We start from the raw sequence: 17,934 nt of genomic DNA, 5'->3' as shown, positions 1-17,934 counted from the left end.
TATTCCTAAATATCACTAATATAGTTTTAATAATAATTCTATATATTTAATCTAGTTTATTATGAGATTATAATATATCTATGATAAACTATAAAATGAATGTTAGTAATGTTATTATTATTCTAAGTAAACAATTAATAAAATCTTAGTTAACTTATACTACCATATTAAAGTTAAAACTATTCTAATTACCTTAAGTTATTGTTATTTATTGAAAGTAAATGTTACAAATTAATGAGTAATTAGTATGTTAAGGCTAACTCTAAAAAGAAAAAGAAAAATGACTTCTAATGTTAATTGTTATTATTAAATGAATTAATATACACTATATTACATTAGTCTTTATGATTGATTTCTTAACGTTTTGGATGAAGATTAAAATCAATCAAAAAGTTGACTAATATAAAATCTTGATCTTACCACAGAGAAAAATATTTGCCTTTAACTAAAAGGGCTTTATGTAGATTTCATTTACAAATATAAAATTAACCCTAAAATGAAAATCCTATCTCGGACTAAGATGGGATAGCCCTCTCTTAATCCGAGAGCAAATGAAATAAAGCAGGGGGAAGGACTGGTTTATGAGCGAATTCACCATGGAGAGCAAATGAAATAAAGCAGGGGGAAGGCAGGGGGAAGGACTGGTTTATGAGCGAATTCACCATGTGATTTCCATTAACCAAAAGAAATAGTTCATATTAATTAATGGAATAAAAATCAAAGTACGTTTGCGATTAAATGATAAATAGTTATCATTTATCTCATATATACTTCAATGAATTCATTATAGATTCGATCTCGTTCTGCCTCTTGGAGATAGCTCCTGTAAGGCTTCAATAACATATCATAATTGAACCAACAATAGTGTTAGATATCAACAAGAAATATTATTAAGAATAAAGATTGAAATCAATTACAAAACTTGGACAAAAATAAAAATCAAAATTCAGCATCCCCGTAATAGTACACATGAATGGAAATTCATTTAAACAATGCCAGAGCTTATTACAAAATATGCAGACCTTGAGAATTTGAGACCTCTACTCTTACTGCCTGCAATAGTGCTAAGCAATAAAACAGAGCCAAAAACCCTCTTTCAATCTCTACAATCACTCTCTCTGTGCAAAACAAAAGTGAATGAGCACAAATTGAATCATAGTATAAATTCCCCTCCTAAATCGTGATCCTTCCTATAGTGTAAAAATTCCTGTGTCTTTGGATCCTTTTACTATTGTACCCATGCTACTTATATAACCATATAAGTTTGTTTCCTTCTCGTTGAGCTGAGGCTTCAAATCCTCCATTTCACCTATAATTCAAACCAACAAATATTTAATTTTTATTTTTAATGAAAATAATTTAATAAAATAGAATCCAAATCTGATACATAAAACTAAATTAAATAATTAAAAATAAAGTTAAAAACGATTTAAGCTAAAAAGTAATTGGTTTCTATCGATTAAAAATGAAAACGAAAAGAAAAAGCATTGAAATGGTTATTCGAGTGTGGAATGTTCTACTCCATCGTTTCTTTTCATTTTCCAATGCACACAACAATTCACCAACTTCATCATCTGCTAAGCCGCTTAAAACCCCGCCTGTTCTGGACTGTGAAATATTTAACTTGAGTTGCTGACTTGGAAAATCTAATGCGTAGCTCATTGGCTAATGTTTTAGTAGTAATTCTCTTCGGTTGGAATAACAATGGTATCGTATAGAAGAAGATTGCCAAGGGAGTTGCTTGAAATAGATCGTCGAATATTTGTTCCTCCTTGCCTTGCGAACACTGAAACCGTTACCTTCAATAACCAATAGCCAATTGCAAGTGGTTGCGAGCTATTCATTCTGAGAAAAGAATGGAGAGGATCCATGCCTGATCACGTTATACAGTAATGCATTGTTCACGCCATACAATGGAGAAAATGCCAACAGAAGCGAGCGAATAATAGAAACGATACAAGTTCAATATTTCTGTTGTGAAGTTATCGTGCCTCATTCCTGCAACACAAATAATTAAATCATTATTATTCGGCCAAAAGAAATCTCAACTAGATATCGCTCTTCATAGTTAGATCACGGCATGATGAGAAATCTGTTCGTAATTGCTTGATTTACGTGATATGGAGTTATATCTGGGATTTGTATGAATTTAACTACCACGAACTTCACTCGTTGCCGATAATTTGCCATGTTAGTCAATCAAAGCTTATCCATATCTGCATAGTTACTCATACGCATGGCAAGAATATCATATTTTGTTTTTCCTTTTTTGTTTTTTTTGGGGTACAAAAGAGATATTATCAGGTTCAAGGCATAATTCGTTAATGGTTTAAATTTTGTTATGTTGTGCCCGAATATGCATGCGTTTTTGGAGTTCACACTTATATATGCATGCATTTTTGGAGTTCACACGTAACCAAAATTCATTTCCTCTTTTAAACAAAACTAAAAAGGTATAATGTTTGTATTTTAGATATTCTCCACGTTTTAATAAAAAGGGCCATGGTAATTTTGATGGATATGATATATAGTTTCTTATTTTGTTTTATTATATACATTTTAAATATTTACAAAATATTTTAATTATACATATATACAATATGTATTAATGAAAAATTAATTAATGATCCATCTTTTTTCCTATGCAGGGGTCAAAAGAAGTATAAAAGATAAACAACCCATAAGATTCAATATGAAATGCAAGGGAATGTGGCAAACAAAGGTGCCACATTGCTTTCTTGTGACTAGTAAGAAATGTTGTCATGATCATAAAATCTAATCACCAATCACACAAGGAGCCTATTGCAACACCCCATGCAAAAGCCACAAAGTCAAGCAGTTAGAACACATCCAATCTTCAAAAAATCAATATTCACAACCATCTAATTCAAATAAGCTCAAACATATTTAGCTAGTCAGACAAAGACACGTTGAACTCACTTAGGTCATCTACATTCTACAAATCCAATAATAATATTACCAAACGATCAGTTAAAACGATCTCCATGTGAGATTTGAAAGTGAAAAATGGGGTGGTTGTGTTTTACCACAACACCTTCATAACTCTCGAGTTTTCTTCTTCTAACAGTTTGTACATGCCTTCCCAAGTAGATATCCCTGCTTCCTTGGTACAAGTGGTGTCTATAAATAACGAAGTCATCTCTGATTTTTCAAATGCGGGAGATTTGCCTTTCTTTCCCATTACGCTCTGCGTGCTGTTCTGCGTACTACTCCTGAAAATTGTAAGCAGAGAACAAAGATAAGGATGATGGTGAATAATGAACAATAATAAGGTGACAGGAAAGCTTTTAATTTTTTAAAATCATATCAAAGATATCACCTTACGTGAGATGGTCCTTTAAACCAGATCTGAATCATTTTTAATAAATAACCATCAATGGACCATTAAGCTAAAATTTAATGTTCATAACCTTGCATCGAATGACGGAAAGTACTGTTATTGAAATCTGAGCCCTTAGGTTTGAGATAAAAAGATTTTGCAATTTGCTTCGCAATATCGCAGATCGCGATATCACAAAACCTATTATCTTTAACAACCATTTGTTTCATCGAGTGCGCTGCGAGATGCAATTTGCGAGAAGCTTTATCACATTTCACAATATTTGGGCGCTTTTACATTAAGTAGCGCTGCAGTATTTTTGAAATCTGCGATATGCAATGAGTTTGTAAAGCTTATGATTTTGCATTCTCGTATTCTCGCATTCTCGCATTTTCGAAGAGTTACTTGTGTAAGGGATGCCCGCCATGACCTTTTTGCAATGCGATGTTGTCATTAAAAAACAGGTTTATTAAAGTTTTACTTAGTACTCAATATTTTCCGCTTACAAGGGCTCTCCTAGATTTTGTGGTTATATGGCGCTTTTCATAAGGAGGCTCAATACTTGTAATGTTCTTAAGTGCATGAAGCATGAAAAGGTAGGAATTCATATTGTTGGGAGTTTTGCTTTGATATCATGTTTTATTGAAAACAAAAAGGCAATCTTAAGTGCTAAGTTTTCATTTTTTTGGAAGGGTCCCCATTTATTAATGTTATTGCTAACACTAATAAAAATGGGGGTTGTTGATGGTCACAACAGTAGGGTACACTTGAATATGTGCAGGAAAACTTAAAAATTTCAAAAATTTCAAAAAATTTATCTCCTTACCTTGCTTTATATCATGCCTTTAGACAACTAGTGATGCCTCTGCCAAAGGATCGATATTATCTTTCTTCTTAAGCTTCCGTAAGGTCTTATTGAGTTTTTTTATGTTTTTTACCTTAACCCTATAAATCATGTTTCTTACATAATAGTGCCTTGCCATATGCCTCTGCATGGTGGTATCCATGTTTGCCTTTTTCAACAACTTCTCCAAGTGCACATTTACCTTCTTAAACCAATACTCCTTATTCTCTTCAATTTCTAAATCAAGGTGTCATCTAAGTTGTTTAGGGTTTGAAAAGAAGAGAGATTATTTACTTGTTGTCCCTTCTTGGCCATGGCTCTAGGTTGTACCTTTGTGTCTTCATCCTCTAGACGATCTTCTTCCATGACAACCTTACCTTTGTCCTCTGTTCATTTGCTAGCTGATGGAGAGTCCTTATGTACTTTTATTTGTTTCACTAGATTTTGCCTCAGTTCCTTGTTTTCTTGCTGTAAGAATGCCACCATGTGCTTGGCATGAGCTAGGTCAGCCTATAATTATTTGATCTGAGCCTGTTTCTTCCTCATTTATTTTTCTCCTTCTTATCTCCATGCCTTTCTACTAGTTCTGCCATCTCAAAATTAGGAAATGGTTGTTCTTCACTAAGCAAGGGTGTATGTTTGCCTCTTGATGTCTCATCTCTCATGGTTCTGACCTGAAACTATTCACCACTTATAACCTTCCCATGTATCAGTTTTGGTTGAGACCTAGTCCTAGGTTTAGGTCTAGGCATCTCCTATATATCAGGGGCAAGCACCAACCTCTTACCTCTGCTATAGGTATTTGAAATCTCTACTCTTGGATATGTTTTGGTGACTGATGGCTTACTTGATGGTTCATGTCTTTGTGGCCTAGTTGATGTAGGAGTATTTAGGTTCTTTTACTGGTGGGAGACAGGTAAGAGAGAAGTTGCCTTCAATAATTATTCCCATGACATGTTGACTTGTGTCAGCTAGTGGAGAATTATGACTTTGATTAGAGCATGAAGAAATAAACTTTCTTGATGATCTCTTCCCTTGGTTTGAACATTCTCAATAATTTTCACCAAGCTTCTAAACCAGTAATTAGGTAGGTTTAAGGGCTTTTGAGAAGTGAAATGCATCAACAACCTGATGTGATACTAATATAACCTGCTAAACTTGCACTCACAAGTTAAGTACTTCATGATCATCCTCATCAAGGGGTTGTACTTGTCCAAAAACTATTTTCTAGGAAAAATATGAGAAGGGGACTCCTTGTACTATGGTTTCAAAAACACTTTGTAGTTCTCTATGTCTAAATCCATCACCTTGAACCAAATCTCTCCTTGGTTAGGGATACTAGTTGTTGAAGCTATGATCTCTTTTGATGCCATAAAGTTAAACCCTGTAATTGCGACATGATCTCTTTTGAAATTGATGGAAAATAGACTTGTTAGGTCATGATTATAACCCACCTCCTACACTTTCTTACAAAACCCTAGGCAGCATACCTGCTCAAATTATCTTTTGATGAATTATGATGCATTGATATATTGCATATGAGTTGGCTCATCTCTTTATATCTCTACCCCCTTGAACTTCTTAATTTCAATGACCATGCTTTTGACTTTCCTCAACATAAAACCCTAGTTTAAACGAAGAATGGGCAAAGGAGACTTAGCTGCAAAACAAGGGTAAAAGCGCAGCAAGTTTGGGTGCATAAATGAAGGGTAAGGGAGATAGGATAATTCCTAAAGAAATTATGGGGAGTATGGAAGTATTTTAGGAAGACAATGAAAGTGGAATTCCTCAATTTGAGTGAGGGAAAGGGGGTGAAAGAAGGAAAACACAGTCCTAGTCTAGAAGCACACCAACTAGCTAGGGTTGTGTGAGAAAATGATGAAATAACTGAAATTGAGTGAGGGGAATGGTGGGGAGTGTATAATGAGGGATATTAGGGATGTATACACTTATAAACTAGGAAAATTCTATATCAAGTGAAGCAAAACCAATGAAACTGCAAAAGTGCAGCAAAAAACCCTAGGCAAAGATTTTATCAATTTTCTGAAGATATTGACTTAGGCAAGGGTTTGTAAGGGTCCCACTTACTTTTTTGAAGATTTTTGAAGCTCTGTAATAATTTTTTCACTTGTTCTTTCCCTCCTTAGTCCTCCAAAACAAAAGTACAACAACCCTACCATAAATGCAGAAGAAGCACAACAAGCTTGTGAACTGATCAATTGATGATGGAATCTAAACTTTTGATGGATGTGGCAAGTCTCACAATGGATGAGAGGAGCTCTTGAAGACTTGGAAGGATAGAATGAAGTCTTGAAATTTTTTATTTCTCCTTTATAACTCATAAACTCGATTTTGGCTCATGACATCATATGTACTTTTGAAAGAATGACTATTGACTGATGTGACTACAACATAATTTCTTCAAAAGGAAATGTTACCTTGTTTCACTTTATTCCCTAATTTTCTAACTCCCATGATGGTGATAAAAATGATGACATGACTCCCTTGTTTACTTTTGATGACTGATATAATGATGACAATCAAAGGTGAATCCTAGACCATGACCTATATGATGACACATTAACTCTTTTGATGACCTAGGATAGGGGATGATGACATGACCATGATGGGTGATGGTGACCTTGAACAAGTGGAAGGAGTAGCATTGCTACCTAGACATATGACTTTGGACCATTTGAAAACCAAGAAAGTAAAATTTTATTTTGAAAAATATAATAATTTGACCTAAGACTCTATCAACAATATGAAAAGAGTACATTTGATCACTGTGGCTATTAGACACTAACACATTGTTCTATTACATTTTGTATCTACTTGATATGCACTATTATGACATGGATAAAGTGTAAATGATAGGTCACATGACTGCCGATAGGATTATTCGATGACAATTATCCAACCAACTTCGTAGTGTGGTACATATTAGGGTGTTGACCCTAGTTTTGAGGAGGGGTGGAGGCATTTCCCACCGTGTAACCTCCAAGACTAGAATTGTAGGAGGGCAGTGATGGACATGCTCCCCTAGACGTGTGATGATGATACTTGGATTCCTGTTGGGGAATTTAGGTCGATATAGTCGACACTTCTGCCATATTGGTTTTATCAATGGTTAGATTGGTATGGCCAATTCCATAGTATATTGCAGCAGAGGATGGATAAGATTGGAGTGGAAGTAGGTTAGGAAGGATAGGAGGCTATAGGTTAGTTGGAGACTCTTGATGGAAAGTGGTATCATTGCTTGACTTACTTAATTTTACTACTATATCCCTCTCTATTTTGTTATGTATTATTGTCTAACTTATTTAGAACTCCTTGTGTCTTTTTCACTCTAACTTCAAAATGACGTTTTCTGAATGACAGGTGTATGTAATGTCCTACTTGATCCTATCATGCTAATTTTTTTTTAGTGTTTAATTAACCTGCAAATATTGACTTATAATTATAAAGTAATATTGGTATATACCTACACTTGTGAATATGTAATTTTATTTTACTGATATGACTTTTATTATTTGTTATTATTGAATTCCCAAAGTGTCTTCTTAAATTTAGTTTTGGATAAGATATGGTCTTCTCCACTTTATTTGTAAATTAAACATCCATATTTCTATTCACAAGGTGTCTTCTCAAATCTACTTTTGGATAATGTATGGTATTCTACAATTTATTTCTAAATTAAATATTCATAGTTGTATTCCCAAGGTGTCTTCTCAAATATACTTTTGGATAAGATATGGTCTTCTCTAATTTATTTCTAAATTAAATATTCATAATTGTATTCCCAAGGTGTCTTCTCAAATCTACTTTCGGATAAGATATGGTCTTATCCAATTTATTTCTAAATTAAATATCCATATTTGTATTCCAAAGGTGTCTTTTCAAGTCTACTTTTGGATAAGATATGGTCTTCTCCAATTTATTTCTAAATCAAATATCTATATTTTTATTCCCAATCTGTCCTTTCAAATCTACTTTTGGATAAAATATGGTAAGTAAAGTCAAGGTTATTAAATTAAAAGGATGAGCGGGTAGTCATGGAATTAATGGTAATTGGTTGAGGTGGATGAGAGGAAGAGACATGAAGCAAAGGAGGATGAGAGGAGAAGGAGGGATATCCTTGGTCTTTATGTTGGCATTGGCGTATTTTATTTTGGGGAGGAATGTGGAGAAGAATAATTGAGAGAATGGGGAGAGAAATGAGAGAACTAGAACTTGGATTATTAGATAGTGTTGGTTTTAACTTGGACACAGTGCAGCTACTTAGACTTGGGATCGGCGGGCTAGGGAACCTGTGGAGGTTCCCTGGGATAGGAACTCATTCCAAGTTGGTTGGGAGGTAAATTCAGTCAGGTAACCTAGGAGGAGCATCTCAACAAAGTTAGGAGCATCCAAACCGGGCCATTAGAATGGGTATTCTTTCATTTTTTGTTTTATGTAAATTGCTGCAAAAAATGAAATTTCTTACATGTCTAATATGTTGTTGAAAATCAATTTTACATGTATGTTTTTTTATCATGTAAAGTTATAAACGTGTTATTTGTCTTCTTATTGTAACTAAATTTAATGATAAATTTGGTTTACCTTTAAGACCTAGGTTAGGTCATCATAATCCGTAGGATTTGCACAACCATTCTGTTGGCAACCTCTATTTGGAAATCAGTTTGGGTTGGAAGGTCATGGACTTAGTGATATTGGTATCCAACAACGACCAGATGCTTGACCAGAATGTACTTAGGAACTTGCTATCCCAATCTGATATAATGGATTGTGGGATCCCAAAGTGTACCCATACTCATTCAAAGAAGAGTTTGGCAGTGGCTTCTCCTGTGATACTCCTCTTGCAAGTCGCCAGAATGGTCATCTTAGAGAATTTTTCGACATCCATGAAAACACAGTCATTGTTGTTCTTGGTAGAAAGGAGACCCAACATGTTATCCATGGAGATAGATTCACATGGCCGACTAGGAGTAGGACAATGAGTATACAAGGATTTCTCCTTAATTGTGGGTTTGGAAATGGTGCAAGTAGTGAAGGATCTAATGTACTTCCCATAATCCTGTCGAAAGTTTTGCCAATAAAATACTTTTGCAACACTGCCACTTTTTTCTCTATCCCAAAATGTCCAGTGACCTGACTATAGTACACCTCCCAAATCATCTTGTCACGCTCGCTTGAAGGAACATAGAGGTGTCCTAGGTGGAAAAACAGTGTGTCTTAGAGATCAAAGTTTGGAAACTGCTTGCCTTCTAGGAGCATCTGGTTTATGGTGTCAAATTTGAGATCACTCTTGTAAAGATGTGGCCATCTTGAAGTCTCACGCCCACAAGAGTCAAGCACCATGGTCAGCGCCAGAACCAATAGTCGACTGAGGTAGTCCAAAACATTATTGGTGTTCCACTTCTTATACTTAATTTTCAAATGGATCTATTGCAAATATGTGGACCATTTCTGATGGTAATTGTTCTGTAACATTCCTTGTGTTTGTATGCACTGGAGGGGTCAATGGTTCATGTGGATGATCGTTTTCTTCCCTAAAATGTAATGCTTCCATTGTCAGCAATTCTACATAATGGAGACATCTCTTTATCATAAGTGATATACTTTAAAAATGTATCTGAAAGTGTCTCACTCTGATATGCCACTAGATTCCCCTGATGGGTAAGAAATTCACCAATAGAATAGTTAGAGGTATTTGTCTCGATTTCAAATTGTTGTTGCAGGTTTTCTAATGTGAGCACTGATGCAGAGAAGAGGCGATGCTTCAACTCCACAAATGCCTTCTGTTGGGATTTTGACCAAAAGAATTTTTCTCTCAATCCACCCTTGGTGACATGACTCAAAGGCCAAGTGATATGAGAGAATCTCAACATGAACATGCAATAGAAATTGGCAAGGCCTAGAAAGTTGTGGAGCTCTGTTAGAGTGGTTGGGGTTGGCCAATCCTAAATAACTCATATCTTGACTAGGTCCACATGCACACCCTGCTCATCAATTATGTACCCTAGATATTGAACCTAGGTCATACCAAAAGTGCATTTCTCCAAATTGGCACACAATTTGTGTTGTCGTGGGTTTAGAGAACCTTTTGAGTATGGTGTAGATGGTCTTCCCAAATCTGGCTGAAGATTAGGATGTCATCCAAATACACTACCAAAAATGAGTTGGTGAAGGGTCGCAATATGTCGTCCATCAACCTCATGAAGGTTACAAGGGCATTCGTCAACCCGAAAGACATGATCAGCCATTCGAAAAGGCCCTCTTTGGATTTGAAGGTAGTCTTCCACACATTGAAGGGTTAGATTGGTACCTGGTGATAACCATACTTCAAGTTAATCTTGCTAAAATATTTGACCCCCTTGAGCTGGTCCATAAGGTCATCAATCTATGGGATTGGATACCTATCCCAGAAAGTGATAATATTCAGCACCTGATAGTCAATATAGAGCCTCCAAGTTCTACCCTTCTTTTATACCAACACAATCGGGCTCCCACGGGGTGAGGAACTTGTTCTAATGTTCCCTTTATGCAACAACTCATGAATATGCCTCTTGATTTCATCATTCTCCAGAATATAGCGTTGGTAGATCGATCCATTAGGTAGCGATGCGCCCGGGGTCAGATGGATGGAGTGATTGATGTGACAGTGTAGGGGTAACCCTGTGGGTGAGGTGAAGATGTCCCTGTACTCTTCTATGACCTTATCCATCTATTTTTGTTGTGCATAGGAACTCTTCCCAGAGGCTGTGGATGTGGCCACAATCTTCCTCTTGATCTGAGGGTGAATCATAAAGAAGACAAATTTCCCAATCTGGGAGATGATCTTACTACATTGTTTAGAATATATCAAAGAAAAGCCAGTAGATGGTGCTACCTCAGGTATCCTATACAATTTCCGACCCAAATTAATATTAATAGAATGAGGTCTAGATTCATATACAACATGATGCTTCCATAGGTATGGTTGACCTAAAAAAACATCACATACTTCTAGAGGGGAAACATTGCACAATACCTCATCTGCAAAGGGCTTCATGCTATAAGGCAGGCGGCACTGTTGGCTGACACAAAGATCTCACCATTGGTGGAGCCTCCTGATGGTGTATGGATGTGGGTGTGCCATTTTTGGCAGTGTCAGTCTCTTAACGACCTCAAACGAGATCAGGTTCTTCTGGCTCCCACTGTCAACGATAAACCGCATCGATGAACCATTTACCCACATTTGTGAGTGAAAGAGGTTCTCCCCCTCCTCTTGATCTTCGGGTTCTACCTTTGGGAGCTTGGTGGCAGCTACCGTTGCAGTGGGTTCTGGGTCAATGTTCTTCTTACCCGTGTCGGTTCTCTTGTTCGGTTTCGTCTCACAATGAGAGCATGTATTTTTCTTTGAGCCTTTCAGCTTGGCCAACATTACCTACTTTGCGTGAAATTTATTCGTGTTATGAGTGGGAGTTTTATGGAAATCACACCACTTTTTGGTGTCCTTCTTTTCCTTCCTATCACTCTTAGCTTGCAGCTTCTAGGATTTTCCATGGGGGTCCTGGTCAGGCTCTGCCCTTTTCTCTATGGCTTGGGGGCACCTTTACCCTGCTTTGGGTTCACAGATCCAAAGTTTCACTTCTTCTGCTTAAATTTATGCTCAATATTAGTAGCATATCGATATGTTGCACCAAGCAGGAGATGGGCCAGGAACTCCATCTCCTCTTGAATTTATTTGTGCAAAAAATGATGGTACTTGAGCACCATATGTTTCTCAAAATATTTGATACCTACCTTTGTGTGCAGGGTATGGTAAATATTCTTCATCTCATGCACATCTTGATCCCTATGTTGCCACATCGTAGTCCATTGTATGTACTTGTCATCATAGCTATTGATAGGGTAGTAATGTTCCTTTATGGCATCTTGGAAATAATTCCAAGTGGGTGTGGCTGAGAACAGTGAGGGTTTCCTCTCATCCTTCCTCTCACAATAGGTTTCCCACCAATCCTTTATGTGGGGGACAACTTTCAGGAGTGCAAAAGTAATCTTTCCAAATTGGAAAAAACATGAACTAAAAAATATCCTTCCAACCAATTTAACCATTTATCTACGGCATCTACATATATCTCGCCTTGAAATATGGGAACATCAAAGTTAACTTGTACCTTAAACATAGTGGCGCCTTCGGAGTGGTTGTCGGATGAAGATGCTTCACCTTTTGGAATCCACCAAAGGATCTAGGAAAGATTTTCCATCATCGCATTCCTCTGTCACTCGAGGGCTTCTTCATGCATTATTTTGAAAGGATCTCCTGCTCCCTCATCTTTCTTTTCTTCCACCATGGGAGGTCGTCGGGGTTTGTGCGGATGGTATTGCAAAGGTTCAACCAGTTCGAGCCCTAACTCCTTATACCCTAACCTCATTAGGGACATGCAAAGAAAAATAGAGAAAGAGAAGACCACTCAGATACCACTGATCCAGACTTATACAGGAATGCAATAGAATACAAATATAAAAATAAACACAGAGATGTAAAAAAATAAAACTTTGTTTTTTTAATATCAAAGAACTGAACTATGCTTACATACGTAATGGAAATAAACTAGCTCGGGCGATGGTAGCTTATCTATGAGAAGTAATGTGGCGGCTACAAGCCTCTAAACTATTTTATAATGAGGCTTAAAGGCCTATTTATTATTAAGAAACTATGGAAAATCCTAAACATCCAAAAACCTAACCCTAGGAGATGAAGTGCCAAAACTATGGGCCCTGTTGGGGTAAATTGGTACATAAACTTCTTGGGGTTGTAACTTTCGCATATGATCTTTGTTTGATGTGCATGATACCTTGTAGAAATATCTATCCGAATACTACAACTTTTACCCACAAAAGTTAGTGAAAGAATTTTTTTTCCCATTTTCCAAAAAAACATCATTTAGGGCTTGAAACTAGCTCTGAAAGTTTAGGACTTGAAAAACTGCCAAAAATAGTAAATTGTGCTACAATTAAGGAAACTGAAAAACGGAAAGAAACAATGGTGAGGGTCTAAGTGGAATAGGTAGGTGGACACCAATATCCACATGGATCACCCATTTTTGCCTTTCTTCTAAAGATAATCTTTGTTCCAAAAAGTATTTAAGACTATCATGATATGTTTTTTGTTAGTAAATTATATATTACAGAGAAATGGAACACATAAAATATATTGTAGAAATATAAACAAAAAAAACACATAACAAGAGACACATAGATATATGTGGTTCACCCAATTTGGGCTACGTCCACGGGAAACAGCCAGTCCTTCCTTTTATATTATCCAGCAAACTGAAGAGATACAACCTACAGTAGATCCGTTGTAATTCGCTCTTCGCTTTCACGCAATCTCCTCTCTTTTTCTCACTCAGAATACAAATCTACATAGGCACAATAAAATTCCCTCATAGTGAGGGGTTTCCTTCTAGGGAAAAAAACTCTAAATTAAACATAACTACTATCTTTAGATCTCCACCTAATGAATGACCCAGATTGACTACGAAATTACAACATTTTACAAGAAAATTTTACTTTTGTTTTTAGCTTCGGGTCTGCCACCCCCCTGGACCCCCCTTGCAACACAAATATTACGGGCAGTGTTGCTGCCACATTATGAACTGGGGTCCAATGCAGTGATACCTCTGAATAAAGAAGATAATCATGCTCCACACCCAATAATCTCCCACTTGGAGACTAACTATAGCAACTCCACCGCTGCTTCATTTGATGGACAATGACTCGACTTTGGACCTGGTTTTTTCTCATCTTCTTCATCATACTTGAAGACCAATTGAAACTAAGCAGAATCTTAGTTTCTCCCTAGTTACAACTTTAGTTAACATATCTACAAGATTTTGGCTAGTAGTATCTTTTCCAGCTTCAACTATCCATCTTCCAATGTTGACCATATGAAATGGTACTCAAGTTGTATATGTTTAGTCTTGGAATGAAATGCAAAGTTATTTGCAAGATATATGGCACTCTCATTGTCATTGTATAACCTGCCCAACTCTTGCTTCTTACCCAATTCATCCAGAAACCTTTGTGACCAAATAATTCTTTACTAGCCTTTGTAGCAGCAACATACTCTGCTTCTGTTGTTGAGAGTGCAAAAACACTTTGTAGTTTTGAAACCAAACTGACAGTTGTTCCACCTACAATAAACACATAACCTGTTGTGCTCCTTCCGTTATCTCTATCACCCGCCATATCTACATCAACATATTGCTATAGAGCAATTTTTGAACCACCAAAGCAAAATGCTTGATTTGTGGAACCTGTCAAATACTTGAGAATCCACTTCACCACCATCCAATCTTATTTTCCTATATTTTTCATGTACTTTCTTACAACTCCCACTGCATGTGCAATATCAGGCCTTGTGCATAGCATTGCATACATTAAGCTTCCAACTGCTGATGCATATGGAACTTTAGACATATAAGCCATTTATTCTTGAGTCTTGGGACACACCTCCTTACTTAGTTTGAAATGGCTAGCCAAAGGTATACTAACTAGTTTTGTGTTTTGCATATTAAATCTTTTCAACACCTTTTCTATGTACTCACTCTAAGACAATGTTAATTTTCAATTCTCCCTGTCTCTAGTTATTCTCATACCAAGGATTTATTTTGTAGCACCCAAATCCTTCATTGCGAATGAGTTTGCCAATTTTCTTTTGAGAAATTTTATTTCCTGCATGTTAGAACCTACAAAAAGCATGTCATCTACATACAATAACAATACAATATAGCTGCCATCATTTTTCCTTTTGAGATAAAAACAATGATTAGAGTGACATCTAGTATAAATTTGTTTAGACATAAACCTGTCAAATTTTAGATACCATTTCCTTGGAGCCCATTTTAAGCCATACAAGCTCTTCTTCAACCTACACACTAGTTTCTCCTTCTCTTTTACCTCATATCCTTGTGGTTGCTGCATATATATCTCTTCCTCCAAATCGCCATGAAGAAAGGTTGTCTTTACGTCTAACTGCTCAAGATGCAAATATTTAGCTGCTGCTAGACTTAAAATAGTTCTGATTGAAGTCATTTTAACAACAGCAGAAAATATATCATCAAAGTCTATACCCTTTTTTTGTGCAAACCCCTTCACCACAAGTTTAGCTTTATACCTTTTTCTACCTCCATCTTCTTCCTTCAACCTATAAACCCATTTATTCTGCAATGTTATTTTACCTGTAGGAAACCTAACTAAGTCCCAAGTCTGGTTATGTGCTAAGGAGTCCATCTCTTCCTTCATAGTTTGCTCCCACTTCTTCCTGGTTTCTGATGCAAGAGCATCTAGCTCAGCAATTTCATTGTATTTTAGTAGACATAGGAGGTCTTGTGTTTTCAAGGAAGTTGGTTTCCTGAGTATTAAATTAATGTAATTATTAAGGTTTTAAAGTAATTTTATGAGAGATATTAAGAATAGGAATTAATTAGATATTGTGAGGAATATTGTAATGTTCCCAAATGTTGGAGAACATGAGAGATTTAGGCTAGTTAAGATTCCATAAGGATTGAGAGATTTGGAAATCAATTGTAAATATTAGATTAGGAATTGGTTTCATGGTTTGTGGAACTAGAGAGGATCCTTAGGGATTAGTTGAGTCAAAAGTGGACTTAGTTCAAAATATTAAGGATCTGAACCGAAATGGGTTACAGAACCTTTTGTATAAATGTAAGCCTAAAAGGCATAGAGAGAGTTAGTTAGTGAGAGATTGAGAATCAGAGTTCAAAGATTAGATATGGTTTGAATGTAAGCCTACGGGCAAGAAAGGAAAAAGGCCACTGATTAGAAAATGAGGCCAGAGAGAGAGAGATCCATTATGTAAATAATTTTTTATAAAGACATAGAATTTGATTCCTCAGTCGTGTGGTGTGTATTGATTAATGGAATTATAAATTGTGTGAATCAGAGTAATTTTGCATAGTATGTGTATGCAGGTGGAATTAAAGCAGAACAAAGAGGTGGAGAATGAAGGATAGTGGTCTGATTGTTTGAACCTGATTGAAGGATCAAAGTTGAAGTTTAGATGTGATAGCACTTAAAAGTACGTAGAAGTAAGTTCAGGAGGAAGTTGCACTGAAGAATAACCAAAGACAAAAAACCCTGGAGGAAACCTAAACCATAGAAAAACAAAGAGAAGATAGTGCACAGGGAAGAAGTACAACAATCAGAAGTGATTGAATAATCTCAGAAAGGATAGATGCATAAAGAATTGTATAGGTGAGTCGGATGAATAGACCAGAACATTGAGGAATTACATAAAGACAAAGAAAGGAAAGGAGGAAGAAATGAAGTAACCATGCACAGGAACTATTGGATCAGTCAGATCAACAAAAAGGATTGTTATAATAGGATTGGCAGAGATCTTATCGTGCAAAATAAAGTCAAGAAGCGAAGTGATCAGATTTAGCCATGTGACAGCAAAATAATGGAGTGGTCTACGGAAGCGGTAAGTAGTATCTTGCGCGATCTCAAAATGGTAAATGGTATTTTAAAAATTCACACGATTAACTTGATGGGTTGACATGTAGCACATCGGTGGGGAATTGAAATCACTTATCTCGTGCGCTCTCAACATGTTATGTCTCATGCTAGTAATCGCGCCAGATCACACAATCAATGTTGGATTGAGGTAAATGAAATATACGATGGAGATTGGTCGGGCTAGTTGGCGTGGGATACATCGTGATAGTCGTTGGATCAGATGGGACATATTGACGATGGTAATTTGGAGCACCCAAAAGTCAAGTGTTGAAATAAACACGTCAGTTGTGCAACACACGGTTTACGGTGATTGGTCAAGTTTGTTGTGGATCGGATAGTAAGAAAATCCACAGTTATAATCTGATTAATGTGTGATTAAATAGCTTCCACTTAAGAATTTAATTAAGAGCATTAAACCTTGGTTTAATAAGGTTTTACTAAGCAATATTAAAATTCATGGGACATAGTGTGACACAATTTTATTTGCATAATGTGGGTAGATGCGGTTTAGGTTGTGTCAATTTTGGTATCAGAGCCAAATAAGGAAACACTACGTGTAAGAATTCTTTGAGAAAATTTAGAACAGAGTTATGTTTTGAAGGTGTGTATACAGGTGAATGGTGATGAAAGGAAGCAAGAGGAGATCATATTTTAAATCTGACAAATAGTATACACACAGAGATAAAGTGTAGCGAAATTTGCAGATGCAAAGAAAATAGAGAACAATCTATTCGAAGTGCAAATGAATGGGAGAACAAGATCATGTAGAGATCTTGAAGGTGAGATGATATGTTTTTGTTTTAATTTGGTTTGAAGATAGTGGTTGCAGAATTCCGGTTGTAGACAAAAGAAGATATCTAAGAAAAAGAAAAGAAGCAATAATGAAGAAAGTTGGTAAGAATTTTTGAGTGAAAGAAGAGGTGGCCAGAACCTAGTATTTCATTTGTGATTGAAGTACAAGATGATAGTTGTGTTCTTAAAAGGTGTAGATGAGTTGAAGCCTAGAAGGAGTAAAGAGAAGTGCTCAAAGAGGTTCGAGAAAATAGAGAACCAAGTTCTTGCCAAAAGACCAAATACAGAGGAGAGCTGTTATGAAACCAGCTCAAGAAAAGATAGAAAAGAAAGATCAACGCCTTAGAATTCAGCCTCTTCGAGGGGGCAACCTCCTTTACATTACATAAATGAACAATTCTTGGATGATACAAATGAAAATACCTCC

This window comes from Pinus tabuliformis, chromosome J (assembly GCF_031772625.1).
Source record: "Pinus tabuliformis cultivar Carrire ecotype Pingquan chromosome J, CPIR1, whole genome shotgun sequence".
Lineage (NCBI taxonomy): Eukaryota > Viridiplantae > Streptophyta > Pinopsida > Pinales > Pinaceae > Pinus > Pinus tabuliformis.
Note: the sequence above shows the minus strand (reverse complement) of the source record.